Source organism: Hevea brasiliensis, chromosome 1, assembly GCF_030052815.1.
Source record: "Hevea brasiliensis isolate MT/VB/25A 57/8 chromosome 1, ASM3005281v1, whole genome shotgun sequence".
Classification (NCBI taxonomy): Eukaryota; Viridiplantae; Streptophyta; class Magnoliopsida; order Malpighiales; family Euphorbiaceae; genus Hevea; species Hevea brasiliensis.
The window spans coordinates 109,263,636-109,276,785 of NC_079493.1; the positions used below are offsets into that span (position 1 = coordinate 109,263,636).

At 31.7% G+C, this 13,150-nt stretch overlaps 1 long non-coding RNA gene across 1 annotated transcript; it reads left to right on the plus strand.

The window, feature by feature from the left end:
* The first annotated feature begins 6,402 nt into the window (after nt 1-6,402).
* LOC110641035 (uncharacterized) lies at nt 6,403-9,866 on the plus strand. Its single transcript, XR_009148815.1, has 2 exons — nt 6,403-6,690; nt 9,630-9,866. It is a non-coding gene; the product is annotated as an uncharacterized LOC110641035 (long non-coding RNA).
* Nucleotides 9,867-13,150: the final 3,284 nt, after the last annotated feature.

The window sequence follows — 13,150 nt, forward strand, 5'->3', positions numbered from 1 at the left end:
GTTATGGCCAAAACACTAACTGCTGCCCAAATAGTCAATTTTCAGGCTTTTAAAGCACTAATCCGGATTTGGTCATTTTTCAAGTCACCTTCTAGGCAGAATTTTGGTAAGCTTCCTTCATGAAAGTTGGCACATTTTGTGCCTAGTTTCACCTCCAATTGGTCTCATACCAATTGGAATCACACACTTAAGGTTCTAAGCCAAAACATACACTGTCCTATTATACATTGTTCACAATTTACCAATTACACATCCTATGCTTACCAAGTCACTCTTCCATGCCAATTCTGGTTTGTACTATAACATTAACACATTTAGCAACTCATTTTTTATCATTTTGGCAGCTTATAACTATTCTCAATATGTACACTATAATCCAGAATTTTCCAAGTCCAATTATAACAATTAAATACATGAATGCACCTCATTTACATGTCCAAATTCAAACCTTAATACACAAATACATGCTGCCATCCATAACAACATAATTCAACAATATAATTCCATAAACCAAACCATGAAACAACACATTTTGATCTTCTTCATAAGGCTGCCACAAGTTTCCACATAACCATCAATTGCCATTTTCACTTTTTAAGCTTCCAAATCATACCTTACACATGGAATTCAAGTATAATACAATCAAATATTTAAATCATAATCCAAACCACTATTTACATGCAAGTATAAACTGTTCTTATTGAAGTATAAAATGTTCTTATTGAAGTTCCATTAACTCATCAAACTTCAAAAATCCTTCCACAAATCAACTACTCACAACACCCATTCAAAGTTTAATGAAACAATAATTAAAAATACATACTTATCACTTTTGAAATTCTTCAAAACCTCACCAAAACTTAATTTTCTTACTGCCTATCTACTGCCCAAGTTGTGTAGAACAACTTTAGTGAAGAAATCAAGTGGAAAAGGGGCTTACTTCATGCTTGCATGGAGCTTGGAAAAGATTCGGTCATGGAGGTTTCTCTTCCTCTTGGTTTCGGCTGGTTTTGGCAAGGTGAGGAAGATGAAGTTATTTTCTGCCACAATATGTTTAGTGGTCCACTTAAGTGGATTTAGTGGAGCACCATTAAACATTTTAATGTTTGTTTATTCTAAAGTTTCCAAATTCTCACATTTAACTCCTATCTTTTGCTATTTAAATTATGTACCATCAATTTAATTTTTCATGACATTTTCTAAGTGTAATATCATTTATTTTTAATGAAAATTTAAGTCAAAAGATAACTCGGGGTGTCAAATTACTACAACGCCCCTGTTTGGGTTGTATTCTCAATTTTTCGGTAACACCGAGTTTTGTCGTTTTCTCGATTTTTCGTTTTTCTTTGTACTAATTATTTAATTTTTCTTTGATATTTCTAATGAAATTTATACTTCAATAGATGTTTATTTAAGTCCTAAAAATATTTTCCAGAGTTCTCCGTGGTCCAAGGCTAGTCAATGGTCCACGCCGCAACTTCCCGGTGCGGTCACCCATCGCTATGGTTCTCGGCTTGTTTAACTTGTTTACATTTCATTGCTATTATTTTTTTTTTATTTTTCTTGTATTTTTTTTTCTTGCATTTCATTATTTTATGTCTCCTCATCAATATTTAAGTATAGTTCTAGGCATCCTAGCTGTCCGGACAACACTGGTCACCGGAATAGTAGAACGCACTATCGAACGTAGGGGTGTTATAGTCTAGGTGGCAAGCCCACAGCAGGAGTTGGAGCTACAGAAGGAGGCAATTTTTTGTTTCCTGTCTTTTTGGCTAGTGGAGTTCAACCCATTTTTCCTGGTCACTTCTTTTTCAGCTCTCAGATTAACTGAGCAATCTCTTGCTTTTGGTTACCTATCATTCCTACATAGAAAAATAGTTAGTAAGTATCAAAGTTCATGAGATACAAGAATAGGTTAATACCATATGTGGAACCAACGTCAGCCATTTAAGAGGCGTATCCATTTTTGCAATATTGGTGTTGAACCACCAATTCAGTTCAGCCTTCATAACATTGGCAACTTTGAAGTGATATCTTTTTCCTTATTCCTTTAGCTTGACTATTGAGATGTCTTCTTCAGATTCAGACTTAAAATTCTTTTTTTTTTTTTATCAATTGTATAAATCCAATTATGAGGAATTCCTTCCTAACATGTTCTCTTTCTGCTTCAGAAATAAAATAGCATACTTTTCTATTCTTTAGGGAGGAAGGGAGGTATGTGAACAGTTGGCACTTCATTTGAGCTTGAAAAAACTAGAACTCATCATTTTTCTTGCCTCTTTATTTTTTCGTGAACCTAGGCGATATAAACTAGTAAACACTTTCTCAGTAGCAACTAATTGCTTGGCTCGGCACATGGCCTGAAAACCCACTAATAAACAGTAGGAGTTCGGATGGAGTTGGGTGATTGAGAGTTGATAGTATTGGAGTACTTTGACATAGAATGGGTCCAATGGGAACCTTAATCCAGCTTTTAGCTATTCTTTATAAATGATTACCAAATCTCCTCCTTCAAAGTGGTGGTTGGCTTATAGGTGATCTTTATAGGCCTCCGTTTCATAGTGTTGTTCAGGGATATGATAGATGGTCATGAGTGTGGGCAGTTCAATCGGCTTGATTCAAAAGCAATCTCATCGATGCTAAGTAGTTCAGCCACAGTTTTCTTAGACTTTTTCTCCTTTAAAAATGGTTTGATAGGTGCAATGCCACCTTCATAGCTAGTACCAGTGGCATTGCCACCTTCGTTATTAGGACCAGCCACCTTCTTTTTAGTTGTTGAAGGCTGATTTTTGGTCACATTACCCCTATAGACTCATTGGAGCTACTAGAATAGTTGACGAAAAAAGGTTTGGAGGTCTCTTTTATTTCTTTCCCAATCATTTCAATTGAAAAAGAAAATAAAAATGGAGGAATAAAGTAAGGAAAGCAAGGGTTACCGATCTGTGCTCGTTGGAGGTTCACTAGAGGGTAGAATCAAAAAAAGAAAACTAGTTTCACGATACGATGAGGAAAGTATGAGGAAGCAAAATGACTTTTATCATATGGCGGGCATTTATATGGATGGTAATAGGAGCTCTCAAAATTCGAATTGACCACCAAAAATGCATCAAATGCTAAAAAGAGTAAACGACTTTTCAGACTATTGAGGCACAACCGTTAAAGGTCATTAATGCTACCGCACTTATGATGCATGTGGCCTAATGCATGGAAAAACTCCACAGTAAATAGAACCTAAAGATTCAAAATAAAAGGGGGGACTAATAATATAGTATGCCCTAAAAGTACAAGTAAGTCTTCAGAAAGTTTAGATCATTTGAGATGGGGTCGGATTCAAATTTGTCATTTAGGATAATCAAATAAGGTATTCAGATAGAAAGTAGGGTGTTTGGATAAAGGACAAGGTGTTCGAATAGAGCATAAGTTGTTCGAATAAGACACACGATGTTCGGATAAGATATAAGATGTTCAGGCCAGACATAAGGAGTTTGGATAAAAAAGGGACTATCTTAAAAATCGGATGCAGGTTATTGATATGTGCTATATCCTCATCGAGAATATTGCCTAATAAGGTGTGGTATTTCCATAACACACAAAGGAATATAATTGGATATGAGTTGGCGAGATCCTGAGTATAGCGAAAAATTCATTATTCCTTCCTTTATAAATAGGAATCATGACGATGGCCAAAGTATACAATTTATTCCTTTAGTATTTTCAGTACTTGCTTTCCTTTTTAAGCATTTATTGACTTGAGCGTCAGAGTGGCCTTTCTTAGGCCATTGACCTCATATCTTCTCTTACTGCAGGTTGTACAAGGATCATTTAAATAACCCAAGAACCATAGGGAACATCATTACAGAATCAAGCCTGCAATCCAAATATAGAATAACCTAGAATAAACAAATGAAACATCCTAGGCCTAAGCAAACTAAAGCCCGGCAAGCCTAATCACTTAAAAACTTTTAAAAAGAAAAACACTAAAGCCTAGATTCTATCAGCCATAGGTGATTTGACTTGTGAGATCGGAAACCAACAATAAGGAAGGCAGAAGACTGCAATGTCAATTAGCAAACACTTAGGCCAACTAAAAAGAATAGAAAAGCATAAATACTCCACCCAAACAAAGAAATAAAAGCGCCAATAAAGCTATAAGGAGCCAACGCTTTCTCTCTCTTTCTCTCTCTCTTCCTATTTGTGTCTCTCTTCATCTCTTTCTCTCCCCCTTTTCTCTCTCCTCATTTTCATCTGCCTAGCTTATGTTTCTTTCATGGTCTCTTCCATGTATGTCTCTTTCTATATTTCTCAAATGAAATTCCAAAATCCAAAATAAATTGCAAGATTCATAAGAAAGAGAGACGAAAAATGAGGAAAGAAAGAAGCAGAGTGAAAGAGAGAGGGAGAGAAATATAGAGAGACGCAAATAAGGAGGGGAGAGAGAGGGGGAGGGGGGGGAGAGTGAGAGGGGGATTTTATTTGATTATTTCTCTCTCCCTCTCCCTCTCCCTCTCTATATATTATAATTATATTATTAAATAATTATAATATTTAAGGATTTCTTTGTAAAAAAAAAAAAGAGAAAGTACACTTCCTATCTCATACTTTTGCACTTTTAGCACTCATGGCCTGACTTTTCCTTTTTTTTTTTTTTTTAGCAATTCAAAAGTTGTGCTTTCAATCTTTTACACTTAAGTGTCAAAATAAAAAAAGTATTAAAATGCTAATGTGGCACTAACATCAATGCCACATTAGCTTTTTTTTGCCACATCAACGCTTAGTCAATATTTTTTAACACTGTTAATTATTTTATCTTTTAAGTACTAATGATTATAGATCACAAATCATCAAATGCAAAAAATGAAACCTTGTCTCATTTAATAAAAGTTCTAAACCATAAAATACCTAAGTGTATTTTCTCAAAAAAGCATTAACCTTTTGTTGCCTATACTCGCATTAATCTATTGTTGCCTATACTCGAGTAGGTCCCACATATAAATAGATAATTGTTATTTTTTATTGGTTAGGTGTATAAATGCTCTGGTATAAGTCAGAATTTTTCTTACATAGTGTTTGGTTTAATTGAACAACAAACATAGAATGCATTTCAAATGAATCCCACTGTTTGGTGTGACATAACTTGAAATGTAGAGTTCAATTGAATTCTATATAGTTTATGTTTTGTATAATTTGATAATTGAAATTCATATGTTTCCACCTCTTAAAACTCTTAATAATAAAATTAAAAAAATTTATAATTTTCTACGCTATTAAAAAACCTTGTATTTAATAAATTTATAATAATTAACAAAAGATTTATATAACAATATAAATAATGATAGTGTATAATAAACTTAACTATTAAAAGTTAGTACAAAGTATAGAATATTATATATAGTTGCTCAAACATATTAATAGTAAATAGATAGAAAACTAGTTTATGGTATTTATCTTCTATTTTAGTATGGAGTTTGATATATCATCGCAAGCCAAAAAGCCTTTCAACCAAAAGTTCATTATTCTTCAAGAAGTTAAGCAAAAGATGAAATAAGTAGAAGGAGAATGATTGAGTGAAAATTTTTTGATCAGGGTATTTTTAGACTTCAAAATATATTATTATATAAGTTATATGGAATTCATTTCAATTTTTTTCAAAATTGATAAAAATAGGTATTAGTTTTTTTTTTTTTAAACAAAATTAGTTTTAATTATAACCAATTCTATATAATTGAATTCTTGGAATTGAAATTTATTTTTTTTTTCAAACCAAATGCACGAAATATGAAATTCCACAAAATTTTATGAAATTCAATGTTTAGTTTAATTCAATTCTATAAAATTTTATGAAATTCAGAATTTAATTGAAATGATTCATTTGAAATGAATTTTACTATTTAGTATGATTTGTCTTAATGCATAATTTAATTGAAATTTGTATAATTTATATTTGGTATAATTTTATTATTGAAATTCATTTGCTCTCATTTTGTAAACTACTCTCAAGAGTAAAATTAAAAAAAAATTATAATTTTATACTCTATAAAAAAAAACTTATATCTAATAAATATATAACAATTAACAATATATTAATAAATATAAAATAAATTTACATATCTCATAATATTAGAGATTTATTGTAAAAGATTTTTCACATTATATAAGAAAACATTTATTTCTTTAACAAAGTAAAAAATAATAAGAAGCTCAAATAAATATATCTTTTTAAATTTCTTTTAATTAATTAGTGGTACTTGAAAAGTTTTTAATTAAATATAAGAAGATAGAATGATTAAGCAAATTTTTATTAACAAGGGCATTTTTAGTTTAAAAAGAGTTTAAAGCTCAAATGGAAAGTTTAATTTAGCCTCTTTTTTTTTAACTTACTTTTTTTTTTTTAACTCAAAACAAACACGCGCATAAATCATGAATTTCATCAAATTTCGTGAAATGGATAGATAACCCAAAGGTTGTAGCAAGCAATAATTTTTTTTCCTTCAAACGCTAAACCAGTCCCAGTAATTCAGCAGAGAAGAACCCTAATTTCCTTAACACTCTGTTCTAACAAGAATGTGTGTTTAGGATATGACAAAAAGTTCATCATCGAAAGGAAACGGTCAAGATCAGCCTGAAACAAGTGGAACCACACTCAAACCAGAGAGAACCAAAATTAGCAAAGCCGAGGGCACTGAAAAGAAGGTAACTGTCATCTTCAGTTGCAGTTTCAGATTTTAACGATTGCCTATCTCTTAGATCATCAAAATATTGTCTCCCATATGCACAAAACTGTTTCTTGGAAGCACTTTATATTTCTCTTAATGCCAATACTCTGTTTTGAGATTGCTTCATTGATGTATGTGGAACTTTGTGAAGAGCATTAACTTAAATTTGGCTTTAGTATTGATTTGGATGCTTTCCCAGTTCTGGAATCTCTATAAAAGAAGATGGCACAAAGAAAATTCAGAACTTGTTCTTTGAATACAATTTTTCGAAACACGGCAAGAAAAATCTGTTTTTAGAGATTGATTAGTTGCTGTTTGTTGAATTTTTTTGCCAAGAGCATGGACTGAAAGTTTATTTTTTTTCAATGGAATGGATAATTTTGTATCACGGAAATTAAAGCTGCTCTGAAAGCCTTTTTTTTCCCCTCTTTGATTGTGCATTCATAAATACATGGTCCAAGTGTGATGTTGAATTGGTCAATTCAATTTTGGCCAAAATTTCTTCAAAATTGAAACATTTGGATAATTGATCCAAAATTAAAAAGTTTTGATAAAATTGTAAATTGATGCAAACGATAGGAATTGTTTTTTCCAATTGCTTTTTTTTTTTTTTTTTAAATTTCTAGACACGGTCAAGCAGTTATCCATTGTTTGAATCACTATTAACTTTTGCATAGTTACAACACACGGGGCCTCGTTTTGTAAGGAGTATTACCTTTATGCAGATATATATATTTTTCAATTTTTTTTATTATGATGTCATTGTTGATCACTTTGTTGTAGATTCTGAATAAGAATCTCAAAAATGTTTGAGATTAGCAATCTAGTAATTTACGGCAACGTCTCATTCTGGCTTGTCAAAAAAGCAAACAGAGTAACTTGGTAATTGTTATTTAGATAGTCCTTTGCTGTTTATTCATTAAATGCTATTCAGAGAATCAGTCACATAAATGGATTGTGTATGTACTTGGGACCACAAACGAGGATTTGGTGTGGTGATAAAGCAAACTGTTTTTCGGTTGCATTCCAGTTCCAATAATCCAACAAGGGTTGAGTCCCTACCTTTTGAGTTATCTGAAGTTTGGTGGGGAGAATTTGAGATTGCAATCACATTGTATTTGCACAGTGATGTTTGTGATAAACCCTTGAACTTGTGAGTTCATTTACTATTCAGTGCTAATTTTAGTCGTTATGTTTTGGAGATCACAAATCTGGCCAACTAATTTCTTTCTTAATCATTCTTTCTGTTCTTGTAGTACAGAACAAGTTGAAAATGCACCGTAAATAATAATAAATCTATGTACAAATACACACACATACACACATACACACCCATGATGTAACAACTCCTAGTCAATTTCATACTCCACAATAATGAATATGATAGATTAGCTATTGTGCTTGGCATTGATTATGGTAGGAATGTTTCAGAAATTACAGACTTGTCAACTTATTTACTATGCAACTGTTCTTTGTATTCTTGAAGAATAGAAATATGTACTGTAAACTATAGAAAACTTATGAAGAAAACTGATAAGGTAGAACTATATATCCTATTGAACAACTACTTGATGTTGTACTTGCATAGCGGACATTGTTTAATAGTCTGTAGCAAAGGAAGTTGCTGCTAATATATTCCTACACAAAATCAAGCTGCAGCATAGAAGTTTATTCCACTATCCAAATAATTTGCATTATGGCCGATCAATTAAATTTTATATATATATATATATAGCCAAAATCATTTAATGCATTTTAATCTGTCTCTGATTGAAAATGAAAATTTTTTTTTATTAAAGATTTATTATAGATCTATGTTAGTTGAAATGCGTTAGTGCCTTTGCTGCAAGGATAGTTCCCCATAGTCAGAGAGGCCTTTTGATGAGGAAGTAGTAATAGGTGCAGTTTTTGAAGCCAACAAGGATAAGGCACCTAATCTTGCTAACTTCTCAAAATTGAAGAATCTTCAAATATTGCCGAGTAATGATTTTATTGAAGTCTTTCAAAGATTCTTTTGTAAATGGAAAGAATTCCTCTTTTATAAGCCTTGTTCCTGAAAAGAATAGTAACCTCAATGGCAGGGAGATGATGAAATTATTTTCACTACTTGCTTTTATTGGAAAATATTCATTTGTGCATCTGGGCTAGATGCAGAATTTGTATGTAGTTCTCTGTTTTCTTGCAAATGCTTCTATTCCCAATTTCCCACCTTACTTTTCCCTAGCATGATTATTTTCACTCAACCAAAACTGGAATCTAAAGTGCTGCTCAAGGTAAGGCTTTGTTTGGTTTGCAATTCTCCAAAAGGTGACTAATAATCATATATTGCAAAGAAGAAACGCTAATAAGGCTTTTTTTTTTTTTTTTTTTTTTTGCATTATGAGGTGGCCTTGGCTAATTGGAATTTTTTTTTCAGTATTTTTGAGTAACATTGGGTATGTCCAGAATTTTAGAAACTTTTGTTGGTTTAGAATGTGGGGTTTTGGGTGTGGGAAAGATGTCAAAGTTCTTTGGAATTGTGCTTTCTTTGCAGTCTTGTGTTATTTGGATGTAAAAAAGGAACTTGCATTTTCAATAATCTGAGCCTGTCCTTTAATTTGCTTGGGATGAGGTGGTTTTTTTCGAACTTTTCATGGGCTTTTGCATCAAGAGCCAGGAAGTGATTGTTGGCAATTTTGAGAAAGATTGATTTTGACAATTATGAGCTTCCAAATAGAGTGTTGTTAAGTTGGATTTTGAGAAAGTTTCAGATCATGCTAGTTGGAAACTTCTTGAAAAGGTCATAATAAGAAGGGTTTTCTGGTTAAGATTGAGAAACTGGATCAATGGCTGTTTGTCTGTATTGTTTTGCAACTTAAGAAAGCTGAGATAAAGTGAGCAGTAATCCACTTTTTCCATTTTTGTTTACTCTTGCAGTTGATGTCCTCAACAGGATGTTTGAGAAGGTTCTGGAGAGAGATCATATTTAGTGTGTCAATGCTGGGTGTGATGAGATAAATGGATCCCTGTCCTGAGTGTATCAGGCCCTTTGTTCATGATAGGGATAATTTTTCTGACCATTTAATTGCAAAGTTTGTGACAATATCAGGGCCGCTGTTTAATATGTTGAAGAGTTTATTTACTTAAAGATTATCATGCTAAAGTAGTGATTTAGTAACCACTAATTTGCATTTGAACATTTCACTTGCATTGCTTCTCTAGTAAGGCATATGGTGGTCCAAAATTGGCCTTAACATAGTTAGGGTTCCACTGAGTGTTATTCCTGGGATGAAGGTGTTTTGAGATTATCCTACAGATGCCAAAATTTCAAAAAGAATAGAAGGATGAGAGAGGAGGGAGTGGAGGGGGAGGGGGGGATTGTTTTGTTCTCTCTTGGTGGGATATCACTTTCATTTAAGCTTGCATTTCCTCCAATATTATTTTTCCTTTGCTGAAAAAGGTTGTTGCCAAGATCAAAAAGTGAAAAGGGATCTGGTGTAAAAAAAAAAAAAAAAAAAGAAAGACCATCCTGTCATCTGCAAGGTAGTGATCAATCCCATGTCTAATGAAATTGTCTTGAAAATTTGGTGCATAAGAACACCAATTTGGTTGGGACATGGTTATGCAATTCCCTTAAAACCTCATACCTTGCAAAAAAAAAAAAAAAAAAACTAAAGCAAAAATTAGCCTTAAGTGGATTGAATGTGAAGCCATGTTATAGAATTAGCTCTCCTAATGGTATCCATGCAAACTTTTGGTGTTTGGAACATTTCAAAGGTATCTTGATTATTTTCTCCCATGTATAAATTGAAAGTTGGAGATCAATATTTGATATTTTGGGAAGTTCTTCGGAAAAGTAGTTCATTTTTTTTTTTATCTTTACTTTCACAAATTATAAAATCTTTACTCTCCATAATGCACCTATTTCAAGTTATCTTGCTTTTGATATTCTGAGTCTTGTAATGCCCCTTTTTTCAGAAATCTAAATGATAAGGTATTATGGTTCTTTCTTTGTTACTTAAATCCTCCTATTCTTCTGTTGTCGTCTAGTTTGGATAGAAGAATCTGAATTCTGACCAAGTCTGGAATGTATTTTTTTTGCATCATTTTTGTATTCCAACTCTTATTCCTTTTCCTTTGGCAAATTAAATTTGAAGGCCAGAATTTTGTTTGAAGTAAAAGCTTTTGTTTTATTTTCAATTCTCCAAAAAATTACTAACTAGGAGCCAAGGCACTACAAAGATCTAACAAAGTATTATCCTCTAACATATGTGTTATGCATCATAAAAGAAGTAAATCTCATTTTTATCTTCTTTGTACAACATTTTGGTACGGTTGGAATCAACTATCGGTATTTCTTACGAGAATTAGGTATTTCTGGAAATGCTTGAAGATTTTCTGGAAACAAACTTCAAGCAATTTGCAGAAAAGAGGCTCAAACTTCTACCATTTAGTGGTATTTTCTGTTATTTGAAGCACTTGACAGGTGACAAATGCTCAAAACTTAAATCTTTAAGAATATAAGTTCAATATTGCAGTTATTGTGGGGCAAGATAGCTTTCTTATTCTTTTTATGTGTTTCTACTTCAGAGAGATTTTAAATGGCCCCTTTTGCTGATATTATATGTAATTGAAGGGCATTACTCATCAATTTTGTTTATTTCTTTCAGTTAGATTGCTTATTTCCTTTAAAGCTCCACCGATTTGCATTTCTTTTTTCACACAGACACACAAAAGAGTTATGGTTCCACTAAAGTCGAGTTCTGGAAATGAGTTTATATAAGTGGCTGCTGTTAGATCACAAACCTGCATCTTTATGGTTGCAAGCCTAGACTTTTGCCATTCTATTAAGCCATGGCCCCTATGCTAGATGTACTAAAAAGTTGAAAATTAAACAACTTCAAGATTGACCTATTTAAGGTTTAAATGATACAAAATATAATAATTTGAAGTTGTAACCATAGGATGAATCTTGCCCTATATCAACCAAGAAGCCTGTTGTTGTGTAATCATATAATGAGGTTGTGTTCCCTGAGCCTTTTGAGAGTTTCTTAGCTTGTGTGCAAAGTCATCCTGTTGTAACATTGCCCAGATTACTTGTTGGTTTTACTTTACCTCCTTTTGGTATTTTTGGTTGTATTTCTATAAGTATTCTCTTCTCCTTACTTTCTAACAAATAAGTATATATTTTATATGTTTGTACTTTACAGTACCAGTTGAAGATGCAAGGAAGAGAGATAATGCTAAATCATCCTTTAAGCTAGTGATTCATGAATTTCTTTGAAGTGAATGAGCTGTTACAACTTGCAGCAGCTCATCAGCAGGTCAGAAAGAATTTTATATTTTTTTTTATTACTATTCATTCCATTGTGTAAAATTTTTCACCCTGTTTGATTCAAATGAATTTCATAAAATTTTGTAAAATTCAATTGAATTCTATGTTTGCAAAGTGTTGTTAAACCTAGACTGGCCAGTCGGACGGTTTAATCAGGAACTGGAACTTGATCCAGTTTAGATGTTAAACCCTCAATTTCAATGAATTGGTATAAATCAGTGTGAACCGGTCACGTGACTAGCAAACCGAAAACCCAGCTGGTTCGAAACAGGTATTTCAACAAATCAAACCTATGCTAATGAATCAAGCCAGTGCACATTAACAAAAAAAAAAAAAAAGAAAAGAAAAATGACGTGGGCACCAGGTTTTGATCCTGGCACCAATGAGGAGAATTGAGCTCCAATGGCCATGTAATCTATAGTCTCTTTTTGTAAAGCGTAGACATACGGAGGCTCCAGTTAGACAAGTAGAGCACATTAGGGTAAAGAGTAGAAAGAAAAATAAGGGGTAGAACTAAACTGACTTGGAGGAGAGTTGTACAACATGATTTATAAGCATTACACATTTCCGAGGATTTAACCCAAAATCGTTTAGAGTGGAGAAAGAGAATCCATATAGCCGACCCCAAATTTTTGGGATAAAGGCTTAGTTGAGTTGAGTATATATATATATATATATATATATATATATATATATATATATATATATATGTCAATGGATTATTATATGATTTATTTCTTTTATTAAATTATATTAATATAAAATAATTAATAAAAATAAAAATTGTTAACTTTATCTACTTATAACTTAATTAATTAATAATATTAATCATTTATTTTATTAATATGTTGAATTGAATTATTTAATTATTTTTCTATTTTATTATCTTTTATACAATGAAAAGTATATAAAATATTTTCTATTTATTGTGTTATATAATTTTAATGTATTAATATTTATGTTTCATTAATATGAATAAATTTCGTATTGTAAAATTTTAAGCATTTTTTATTATAAATAATTAAATATTATTATTTAAAGTTTATTTTCTAAAAAAAAATATTTAGATATTAAAACTTAACTAAATTTGTTTTAATTTTTTATAAAATATATAAAATTATTA